The sequence below is a fragment of the Labrus bergylta genome, chromosome 15 (genome assembly GCF_963930695.1).
Source record: "Labrus bergylta chromosome 15, fLabBer1.1, whole genome shotgun sequence".
Lineage (NCBI taxonomy): Eukaryota > Metazoa > Chordata > Actinopteri > Labriformes > Labridae > Labrus > Labrus bergylta.
This window is the reverse complement of record NC_089209.1, coordinates 27,242,026-27,254,276: the sequence shown is the minus strand read 5'-3', so window position 1 is coordinate 27,254,276 and position 12,251 is coordinate 27,242,026.

Genomic DNA, 12,251 nt, shown 5'->3' with positions numbered 1-12,251 from the left:
TAACCTGAGGGGAAGGGGAAACTGAGGAGTGGTCAATAGCCAGTGAAAAACTGTCAAGTTTGGAGATTGTTGATTTGGTGCCGATGAGGAGAAGCTCGGTTTTGTCACTGTTTAATTTGAGGAAGTTGCAGGTGAACCAGGATTTGATTTCTTGCAGGCAATCCGTCAGAGAAGTGGGCGGGAGGGAGGAAGTGGGTTTGGTGGACAGATAGAGCTGGGTGTCATCCGCATAGCAATGGAACTGGATGTTATACTTACGGAAGATATGGCCAAGAGGAAGGAGATAGATGATGAACAGAAGGGGGCCCAGGACAGAACCCTGAGGAACACCGGTGGTGACTGGAAATGGTTGGGATTTGAAGGTTCCGAGTTGAGTGAACTGAGTACGTGTTCATTACAATCATTAAACATGATTAGTCATTGATTTTAGTGGTGTGCAATATAACGATCTCAGACCGTGAAGGATTTGAATGTGTTGACAGTCTGCCAAAGCGCTCGTAGAACCGGGCTAATGTGTTTATTCTATCATGCTCCTACACAGACCCCCTCCCCGTTTGCTCAGCAGTGGAGAGGTATTTTCATCGGTGAAAATGAAAACTTAAGTGTAAGTCCGTGAAAACAACTCCATCCCGGTTATATGCAACTGTTTCAATTTTTTTTCCATACCGACACGGCGAGAGAAACAGTTAACTTATCTGTATAGTTTGCACAGTAAGTTTACATCTCGGATAGCAACACAACAAACCGTTTAACGAGCCGGAGAGACGTTAACAGAGAGTCAGACGGACAGTGATGGGAGACATAACCCCGGTGTTTAAAATGGTGCTGTCGGTGTTTTCTGCTCTCTCTCAGTTTTTAAAAGTTGTGATAACAGAACCTACAGGGAATAGGCTAAACGACATTAAGAAACGGAGGGAGGCGATCATATCAGCGAGGTCCGGACCTTTGTGGTGACTGGTGACTGTCTGTCTGTTAATCAACGATGTCCCGCCCCCTCAATGAATAAAACTCTTCTTTGAGTAAAACTTACTTTGATCATGTGTCACAGAATGAACACATTCTGTATTATGTTTGATTATAAACAAAGCTAAAGTTAGTCCAATGATGTCATAAAAACAACATGGCCTATAAACGAAGGCTGCAGAGCCTGTATGAAGCTTCAGCTCTAGGAACTCTTGAGGGCTAAAATAGAACAGAAACACAAGAACTTGAAGTCTACATGTTCTCTAATGAATGCATCACTGCATGAAAATGTTCCTGATGAACATAAAAAGAGGACACATTACTAAATCATCATTTCCAAGTAGTGCTGAAAACCTTCAAATTGTGCATAAATATTGATCAAATCGAGGGAAAGATGTTTCTGGTGCTAAAAATGTTCTGGGGGAGACCTGTGGACCGTCTACAAAGATGTTTTTCAAATAGACTAAACTCATCACATTTCTTGTGCATTTAAAAACATTATACAGGGAAATAAGTTTGGTTGAACTTGTCAATAACTTGCAAATTAGTCTTAAGATCAGTATGAAAAAGTTGTGAAAAAATCCTGATCGTGATCTTACCATAAAAAAATTGTGCTTTCATATTTTTTCCATATCGCCCACCACTAATTGATTTCACACCACCATTTATCACCACTTGTGTATGACAGTTAGGGACCACAGACTGGCTTATGTGCTCAAAAGCTAGAATATTTTGGCTTGAATCCTTTTAATACCTCCTTGAGACAGGGGTGCAAAAACACACAGAGCCTAAAAACTGTAGAAATCTGAAAGTTTTCGACCCTCTCTTCTCTCCCATCCACAGGCATGTTAATAAGATTGGGCAGAAATTGTAAGACACTCATTGTCTTTATCCTAGTGAACTTAACTGAATAAAAGCTGAAATCTAGAAGGTAAGAAATAAACCAGAGAGAGAGAGAGAGTCCTTCGGGTGATGCCATCTTATATAAGGTTCGGGACGAATACAAAAACCATTACAGGCCTGTTTTTAACATAAAAATGTTTTCAGAAAAGAAACAGCAATAAAGCGCAACCAAAACAAATAAGGAACATTACACACTGAGCGACACCAAGATGTCCGCTCCTCATTTCAGAACATGATCACCCATCATGTTCAAACCAGAAAAGGCTCCGTTCTTACCTGTGGTGATGTCGATGTGTGTGACATTCACAATGGAGCCCAAGACCAGGGAAAGACTAATATTGTTTAAGAGATCCCGAAGGTCGTCCACTGCACCGACATCTGTGACATTCAGCTCCACATCCACTGTGTACTCAATGTGAGCTGACGGTGCTGTGGGAAAAAGTACAAAATGCTTTAGGATCATTTCAGTTTCAAGACATACAACTGCAGAGAGCTTACTACCCAAATCCTCTCAAAAGTATTTTATGTTTGGATGGCTGTTTGTCCTTGAAATATAGAGTCTTACAAATATTATTTTAATCAAAGCTAGGTTCTGTTTCCTGTCCAGGAAGGGAGGATCCTGAATTTGAACTTTTTTTTGGAAAGCACCAAACTGAACAGACAGAGATATACTATAAACCATGTCATTGGTTAACAAGGAAATATTTACCAAAAAACAAAAAAGAAAACTTAAAAAAACAAAAAAGTAAACAAACACAAATTAAAACGGCAAGCGGTGATGAAGGGCCCTCGCATTTCGAGCATGTCGGGTTGTGGCACGACCGCGGGGAACGCAGCGACACAGCCTGCATGGGTATGGCAATCGTGCTTGAGTACGGCACGGTATGGATGGCCAGTGTGACCGCGCCCTTATAAGTGGTTATGAACAGACTTAAAAGAAACATGTGACTATATGATCTTTAAAAGCTGACAAACACTATCAGGAAACAGAATAACAGTATCCATGGCAGTTTCATGGTGAGTAGTACGTTAGTTCCAATATAGTACCAGGGAATAAGGGCGCAGTCACACTGGTCAAACCAACTGGACGTTAGGGGTGAAGCGCGCTTAGGCACGGTACAGATTGCCAGTGTGACCGTGCCCTAAGATAAAGTAGAGGGATCTCTTGTGTACACCCACGGGGTGCAGCAAAAGATAAATTGTACCCTTTTATGTCTACCAGGCTTTAAGTGATTTAAGTGATCAGACTTACCATTCCTTTTCTCCCTCGAGTTAGGTAGAAAGCTGTCCTCTTCATGCTTTGCCTGAGACAATCCAAATACCACAATGAAATGACTTCTTTGGCTTGGAACTATATTATTTCCTTCATTTTTGTGAAAGCACAGCGGACTTACTGGTAAAGCTGGACTTGAAAATTCCAGAAAGTTTCCGAATTCCAAAAGAGCAGGTGTCAGTAGAAGGGAAGAAATGATCAAGCAGTTCTTGAACGATGCCATTCCTTTTCAACAGAGGTACAAAGGGAAAGAGAAAAAAAATATATATATATATATATAATTAATATATGTTTGTTTAAGTGCCTTTAGGTCAGGAGTGGAGCATGGACTGTGAGCTTATATTTCAGTGTGGGAAAACTGGACAAACACTCAGAGGCCTGAAGCTTAGGCAGTGTTTCCACAAATGTGTCTAAAGATAACTGAATGATACTTTGCAAAAACCTGAAGCAATATGGATAATAGCCAAAGTAACCATTTTATTTTAAAATGATCACACTTTACAATCAATAATCTATAGGTGAAGATTCAGATAATCATTTTTTTAAATCTGATGATCCTACTCTTGTTTCAAACTACAGACCTATAGCAATACTTCCAGTTATGTCTAAGTTGCTTGAAAAAGCCTTCTATAACCAGTTAAGTTCTTACTTTGAAGCTAACAACTGGCTCAGTGACTGCCAACATGGTTTTCGAGCTAAATGATCAACCATGTCGGCATTACTACTTCTCACTGAACAAGTACGTGACTCTCTTAACAAAGGTCACATCACTGGAGCTATTTTTATTGATTTCCGTAAAGCTTTTGACACGGTGAACCATCAAATCCTGCTTAACAAACTTCACTCATTTAAACTGTCTCCATCTGTGATTGAAATGCTTTCTTGTTATCTGGGAAACAGGTCGCAAGTTGTCAAAATTGATCGTGCAACATCCCAACCTTTAGTCTGTGATACGAGTGTTACTTTTTCTTTTATACATCAATGATCTTCCTCAAGTGTGCAAATATTCAAAATGCTTACTGTATGCTGATGATACTGTTATTTTTCTCTCTGACTCAAATCCTAATGTCATAAATTCCAAATTATCATCTGATCTTCAGTTCTTACATGATTGGTTAAAAAATTATCATTTGACTATCAATGTAAAGAAAACTGAGTGTATGTACTTTCACTCCCCCAGAAAATGTATGACATTCACTGATCCCATCACCTTTGCAAGCCAAGATCTTGTCATGACAAAGACTTACAAATATCTTGGTGTGCTACTTGATTCACATATTACATACTGTGAACACACCTCTAAACTAACTACTAAGCTGAGTCAGAAACTTTATGTGCATAATAAGATAAGATAAGATCAGATCATATCTCTCCTTCTCTGGTTCTGAATCGTACCTACATGCAATTGTGTTTTCGTCAATTTCCTACTGTCTTCCAATCTGGTCACTTACCACTAAGGAGATTACTGAACCAATAGCACGACTGTACTATCGATCCAAAGTAACCTCCCAAAGTGGTCACACCATTGCTCTGCACTCACACGCTCCAATGCCTTGACTTTCCAGAATTACTTACACAGCCACGCTATTACATACTATTTTCAGATTAAGAACAGCACTTCACAAACACTTGCTGCACTTCTACCGACACATAATGAGACAAGTGCGCCTCACTAGGTCAGTCTCACAGGCACTCATCCCAGTCCCTGCATACAAAAACAACTATGGTCGGAAGTCCTTCTTTTACACATACACCAAAATTTGGAATGACATTCCCCATCACATTAGAACTTTACCATCTACCTCATATTTCAAAAATACATACAAACGACACCTTCTCCACCCTTACACCTGCACTCATTAATTGTTCATGTATTGTTCCCAGTATCTGTACTGTTTGTTTCTATTTGTCTCTATTTGCCTAGCTCATGCTAATGTCCTGTAAATGTGTTTGTCTTGATGTGTCATGACTGTGGTTTATGTTTCATGTTCTGCAGAACAGGAACCTGCTGGAAACCAGTTTTTTAAACTGAGTCAGGCCCGTTAAACTGTAACTTAATGTTACTTTTAAACTTTCCTGTATAATAAATGAAATTAAATGAAATATAGTTCCTACCCTCCATGTTGCTAAGCTAGTATTTGTCAAACTAGCAAAGTCTACTAACAAAATGTTATCCAATAACAGCAAGAGGAATTAGCGGTAATGACAACAGGATAGATGACCTGATAAATTAAATCATATAACTTACAGGTCCTTTTGGGCCTTCCTCAAACTGGTCCCTCCACAATCAAACAACGTTACTCTTTGAACAGGAGTGGAAACCAGCTTAATGCAAAATAACCACCTACTGCATATGTAACATAGTATGCAGTACATACTGCAAACTATGTTCCAAAGTAGTATGCAGTAGGCGGTTTCAAAAACAGCTGCTGACTCCCTTTTCAGCTTGATGTTAGCTTACCTATCATTCCACAGAAGGTCCTGTTAGTACGATAAACTAGGCTACTAACTAGGCTAAACTGCCTTTACACCCAACGGGTTAGGAAAAGGTAACCAGCTAATATTTACAGTATGTTGACTGGCTGTCACCCAGTGGACGGCAGTAGGGGAACCGGAGGGTCGCCGGTTCAAGTCCCGATAGCTCTGCAAAATTACCGCCTAGCTAACAGTTCTGTAAGGGCACACTTCCACTAGGTAATCCGTACCATTCCCAAACACGTTTGACCCCAAAAGTCCAGTTTGTTTGAGTGAGTGCTCTGTACTACGTTATAACTTACATAACTTGGTATGGTTGCACGGGTACTCAATGTGGACGTATAGTCAACAAATGTGTGCCTACCAACTAAGCACATGTAAATGGTAAAAGGAGATCAGAGCTTGTATATTTATTTTCTTGTCTTCAAACTACTCAAAGCTCTTTTACTCTACAGGTCACACCTACACATTCACACACTGATGGTAGAGGCTGCTGTGTAAAGAGACCATCAGAAGTAACTCATCCATTCATACACCACCGACAAAGCAGCAGGAGCAACTTGGGGTTAAGTTTCTTGCCCAAGGACACATCGGACATGTAGCTGCAGGAGCTGACCTTCCAGTTAGAGGAAGGGTGACTCTACCCCATGTCTGTTAATCCATTAATTATCAACTTTAATTTAATTTCAAAGTGGATATTAATTTTATTATTATCGTTATTAATGGAACATTTAACTTAAATTTATTGAGAAAACTCACCTACAGTCTGTTATCAGGCAGTCGTCAAGGGGAGGTGATATATGAAAAAAAGCTTTGAATGCTTTCAGACTTTCAGTATAGGAACATGTTACTAAGAATTTTCTGAGTGACTGTGGCCTTATAAGAACTCAAATGAATTTACATTGTGAAAAACAGTTTTTTGTTGTTGTTTACTGATAAGATTGGTTAATAACGTTCATTTCAACCTTAAAGTTGTACAGTGCAATAAACCGAATTCAGAGATGTTTTTGTTCTCATAATGATTGTGCGTTCGAGCCACAGGACGGCGCCTCCAACAGCCTCCTTTCTGTTCATCCAAGACCAGTAATGTAGGTTAGATACAGCTGACTTAACTGTTTGTAATGTGGCTAAAAGACTCCTCGCTATGCTCCATCAGTGCATCTACTTCTATTAGTGTCTATTCTGCCACGTTACATATATGAGTACCTTTACAACACACCACTGCTCCCACCTATTCACCAGCTAGTGACCTACACAAGAAAAGAATCCCAGTGCTGGGCTACATGTCAGAGTGAGTAGTGAGGTGATCGGGTACTACTACCACCCGACATCCTTGACGCCCAGCCACCACCATCAGACTGTATCGTCCTTCAACCACCGCCCTCCTCATTCATGCAAGGCCTGCTCCAAACCCACCTCAGCGGGGAGGAAGTGTGGACAACAGGAACAGAGGAATACAAAGGAGAAATCCTGCCTATCCCTTATGCTCTTTTGGAAAGTGTCTCGAGAACACTTGGTAAGGAAGGGACATCATGGAAGCCTTAAACATCTGCATTCAAGTCAATAGTGTCCCTCCTTTTCACAACCTGATGGCACTGAGAAGCTGGTGGCTTTTTCTTCCAGCACATGGACTGAAACATAGTGAAATGACTTGACTGTGGAAAAGGAGTGCCTGTGTGTCGGCTGCAGAAAAAATGGAGAACATACCTGTGGGGATGTTGTTTTACTCTTCATACAGACCACCAGGCAGTAACAACACCGCTTAGCACAAAGGTAACCAGTCCGGCTTGACTGCGTGTTGCCTACTTTGTATTGACTATGACATCATCCAGGGTCACAGAACTTCATCTGACTGTTTCTCACACATTCCTTTACCTGTGTCTTCTGACTTCCACCCAGGATGCAGAACCTGAGATGTTGGGTACAGATATGTGCTACCCTGAGCTCCCTTCCAGCGGCTAACTTTAACTCTGCCTGCTCCTCCTGTCCCGAACTGTCTGCCTTACACTTACAAATCAAAAGTGGCTGGCCATTAGCTCATTATTAGTTAAAAGTTAAAATGAATCAAAAGTTTCAAGTACTAGTGTTTATTAACTCTGCATATTTTCAAAGCTAAGTAAAAAGTAAATAGCAATTTTACATTGATGTACACTGTTCAGTACTGTTACTGTACCTTTATTTAATCTACCTTATTTCAGTATCCCGTGTTTATGTTACCACGAGTTTAGTTTTTAGGATAGCTACATTCTTGTGATATTACAGAAAGATTTACTAACTTTCTTTACTGCTGCACTTACAATGTGAGAATGTAATATTTTACAGAGAGAGAAGCTGTTGTGTTCAGATATTTAAAACTGCTACTTTGTACCACAAGGTGGAGCTGTTGTAAAGCAGATGCTAGCTGCCCTGTATAGTGCAGTGGGATGCAAGATGGCAACTACATAATGCACAGAACTTAATTGCTGCTGAAGCTAAATTTACTGTAATGTTATTTTACATTTTATTTTAACAACAGGGGCCGTATTCACTAAGCCTCCTAAGTACTAAGAGTTGCTTCTAGTGAGAAAATTCTCAGAATCAGGACATTTTCTAAGAATTTCTCCTTAAAGTTAAGACTAGATTCTTGTAAAGATAAAAGTTATTCACAAAGTGTCTTAGCCCTTAAGAGAGCTCCTAAGGTGTAAAACTGTTAGGAGTAGTGAGGAGGACTTTTAACAGGATGAAGAGTTTCTCAAGCTGAGGAGGAAATACAAACACTACATGAAGAATATTATTTTTGACTAATAATGCCATCTGATCAAAAGTCCTTAATTCCATATTAAGCTTTTTCTACTTCAAAGAACACTGGTGTCACATCTTTAAAAAAAACAAAACCCTCCCACCTTTTCTAAATCCAAAGACACCCTTCTCTTGGCTGCTCCTTTATACAGTATGTTAACCTTTTGTGGGCTACGATATCTGATGTTGCGGCAATTGGCCAATCATTTGATGGGTTAGCTCAGAGGGTTCCAATACAATCATTCAGTCACACAGCAGATGTGCAGAGCTGTTATAAAACAAAACTCCATCAAAGCCTAGAAGTATATTTTGTTTTAATAAATAAGTGAGTAAAGGCACGATAAGATTTTTACTTGCAATTGGCAAGTGGCACCTGTCCCCCTAAGCCCCTGTACCACCCCTGTAGCTGGGACCTTTTGGGGGTTTACAAATCAGTAGGCTCTTATTTAGACCCTGGTTCCTGCAATGGAAAGGCACTGACTGCTTCAAAATTAGCTGTTTATCCTACTCATACTTTGTTTTCATCACTGGTCTAAAAATAACAACAAAAGACTGTGACAATCAAAACCACCCACACGGGACACATTGAAGGTCTACAGGTAGGGCAGGGGCTTTAAGGAGCGTGACAGGCTAATTCTATGCAGCCTTGAAAGAGCAGAAAACATCTTTACAATCAGAAATAAAAAAAAATCCTCCTTACCTCAATCCTTTCGCAGTCTCACTTGAAGAAATGTTCTGGACTGAAGTTTGATGAAAAGGCTCCAGAGAACAAAGAGAAATGAGGTCACTCTGTAAACAACGGCACCCGACAATGTGTTTTATCAGAGAAAAAAAAACTATTCAATAAAGTCACCAAGAAGAGGCATTCTCAGTTTAAATGTGAATCAGCCAACATGCTGAAGCTTTCTTTCTCCCCTCTTCTGGTGTATTTGTCCCCATATGTGGAGAACACACCACAGAAGATTTGACAGTGTAGAGCCTGTTAACCAGCAGGGGAAACTATGGCAACGTGCAGAGTCAGAAAACTTCCTGTAACATAGTAAGGGACACACATTGTTGACACTGGCTCAACTGGTTTAATATTTTGCCAGCTTCCTTGTTGGATGAATGTGTAATTTTTCTATTTTGCACTGACATGCATGAGTGAAACAATTTCTATTGTTAAAAGTAAAATATTTATAGATCTAATAGATTGTAAATGTAAAAGCTTGAGTTTGTTTGAACAATTGGTAAGAGAGCATGGGTTAGAAAGTGATAACTGTCACAGCAGAAGTTTGATTTTGTCAGCAGAGGTCAAGGTAGGACAATAACATTCAGACCCAAGGAGTTGGTGAGTAATTGTTCTAGATGGTACGCCCGCTAAGAGGTTTAGATAGCAAACCTTCAACAACACTTAGACCCAGATTGTTAATTACCTTCCATAATTTAACAAATACACAGTATAGATCATGTAAAGGTTGATATGTAATATGAGGTTTCCTTTTACCAACTAGGCATCATTTCTGGAATTCTAGGGCGTCTGTGGCTCAGTGGGTAGAGTTGGTCGCCTCTCAACCAGAAGGTCGGGGGTTTGATCCCCAGCTCCTGCAGCAGCATGTCTGATGTGTCCTTAACCCCAAATTGCTCCTGCTGCTTTGTTGGTGGCGTATGCATGTGTAATCAGACCTATTTAGTTTTCTGTTCCAGGCTGTAAACATGGTTATTTATGCTGTAAAAACAGCTTTGTTGCCCATTGTGTGTTTGTGACTTCTGGTGTTCCTGGAGCCAGCCTCTAGTGGACACTCAACGAACTGCAGGATTTTGCACTTCACCCTGGCATTTTTCAACACTGCAGTCTGCCGCTTGGTCTCAACTAAGCCCATTCATACATATTCACACACCGCCGAAGCAGCAGCGGGAGCAACTTGGGGTTCAAGGCACCTTGGACATGAAACTGCAGGAGCTGGGGATTGAACTCCAAAGGCTCCGGTTGAAAGACAACAGACTCTACCTGTGATCCACAGCTAGGCAGTACTCCACAGAATAATCAAACATATTCAAGTCGTAGTCTAAGATCTCAAATGGGAAGCATTTTGTGTCACTAAAGGTGAAAGAATTGTGAGAATACAGTGATTTCTAAAAGATAATAGGGCAAGACTCTGCCTGGCTTGGAAGACAGACCAAACTACTATTTCTCAATGGTTAGAGGGGGTCTTTATTATTTTGGTAATCAATCAATCATTATTTGAATAGTGCCAATCCATAACAAGTGTTATCTCAAGACGCTTTACAAAAGAGCATATTGGATAATATGTAGGAAGGATTTCTCCTTTGTATTCCTCTGTTCCTGTTGTCCACACTTCCTTACAGTGGAGGTCGCAGCAGGCCGTGAATGAAAGAGGACGGCGGTAATGAAGACCAAAGACAGGTAAAACATTTTTTTTATTTCTGTGCAAGAATCAATATAATCAAGTGTTCCTCAATGCCAAATACTTCTTCCTTGCCTCCTCTTTCAAAAAACAACAAAAAACAATATTTATTAATCTTTATTTTTCAAGCAAAGAAAAATAAGCTTCTGTAAAAGCAGATTAAAGTGCAATCCATGGGGCTCCATGTAGCGTAGTGGTTACTGTGCATCATATACAGAGGCCATGGTCCTCCAAACGGCCGGCCCAGGTTCGAATCTAACCTGTATCCACTCCTTACCTGCATGTGATTCCCCACTCTCTCTTTCCCTGATTTCCAACTCTATCCACTGTCCTATCTCTGCAATAAAGGCCCAAAAAGCCCCCCCAAAAAAATTAAATAAAACAACGATATCCACTGATCAGCCACGCAGCTCATATTTTGTTTGGCAAAAGATTCCAGTCTGCAGTGATGTTGAGGACAGTGGCAATGAAAGAATACCGAAAGGAAACACAACCTTCAGTCAGCCTCAAAGGGAAAGCCGGCTCTTCTAGTAAGAATCTGGAACTTGAGAACAACCTGACTCCTTTTCTTCTCTGTCTGTGTAATTTAAAACCACTACAGGTGCACAGGTGACTCTGCTACAACTACAACTTCCAGCATTAGTTTAGACAGCGGTGTCATTTTGTAAATACATTGTTAAACACAGATTTTAAGTTTCTGTGCTGGCTTGGTTTCTTTTTTCTTCAAAATTAGGAAATTATTCAATCGTTTCTTAGTAAATATATATTTATGTTTTTTTCTGTCCATTTCAGTGAGTGAAACTCAATCTGTGTGCTCTCTGTCTGATCCGATACCTGCTACCTCATGAAGTATGGTAAGTGGGGAATTCCCACACAGAAGAGGTTTTGAACATGACCTTGATTTAATAGAACAATAAACTCACTTAAACCAGAGGGAATGTAATCACAGTGACAGCATTATGGGTAATTTTGATGTTGGTAAGGGAGCCTCCTCACATTTATCACCAGCTTTTATAATAGACTGTATTTTAATGTTGTGCATAAAGATGGCTTCCTGTTTTTGTATAGATCACCATTGTAGTTCATTTACCTAACAGAAGCACATAAATGATTGGTGTCTGTTGAGACCGGCAAGTTGTTAATAAGATTCAGAATATTCTGTCCTTTGAAACATCTCCGGTATGGCTGCCAGAGGATTGGTTACATCACCTAATGTTTCCTGCAGCTCCTTTGTTTGCACAATGAATACAAACACACACATGAAAAAGTCATTTCATCAAAGGTCTGAAACTATGTCAGTCAATGTGACTAAAACCCCACCGACTTTTTCTGCTCCACATTGCATGCGGTTTAATGAAATGCTTTCAGAACACTGACTCCTCACTAGACACTGAACTAGGTCTGTGTCGTCCCTCAACCCCCCTCCGACGCCCAGCCACCCCCATCAGACT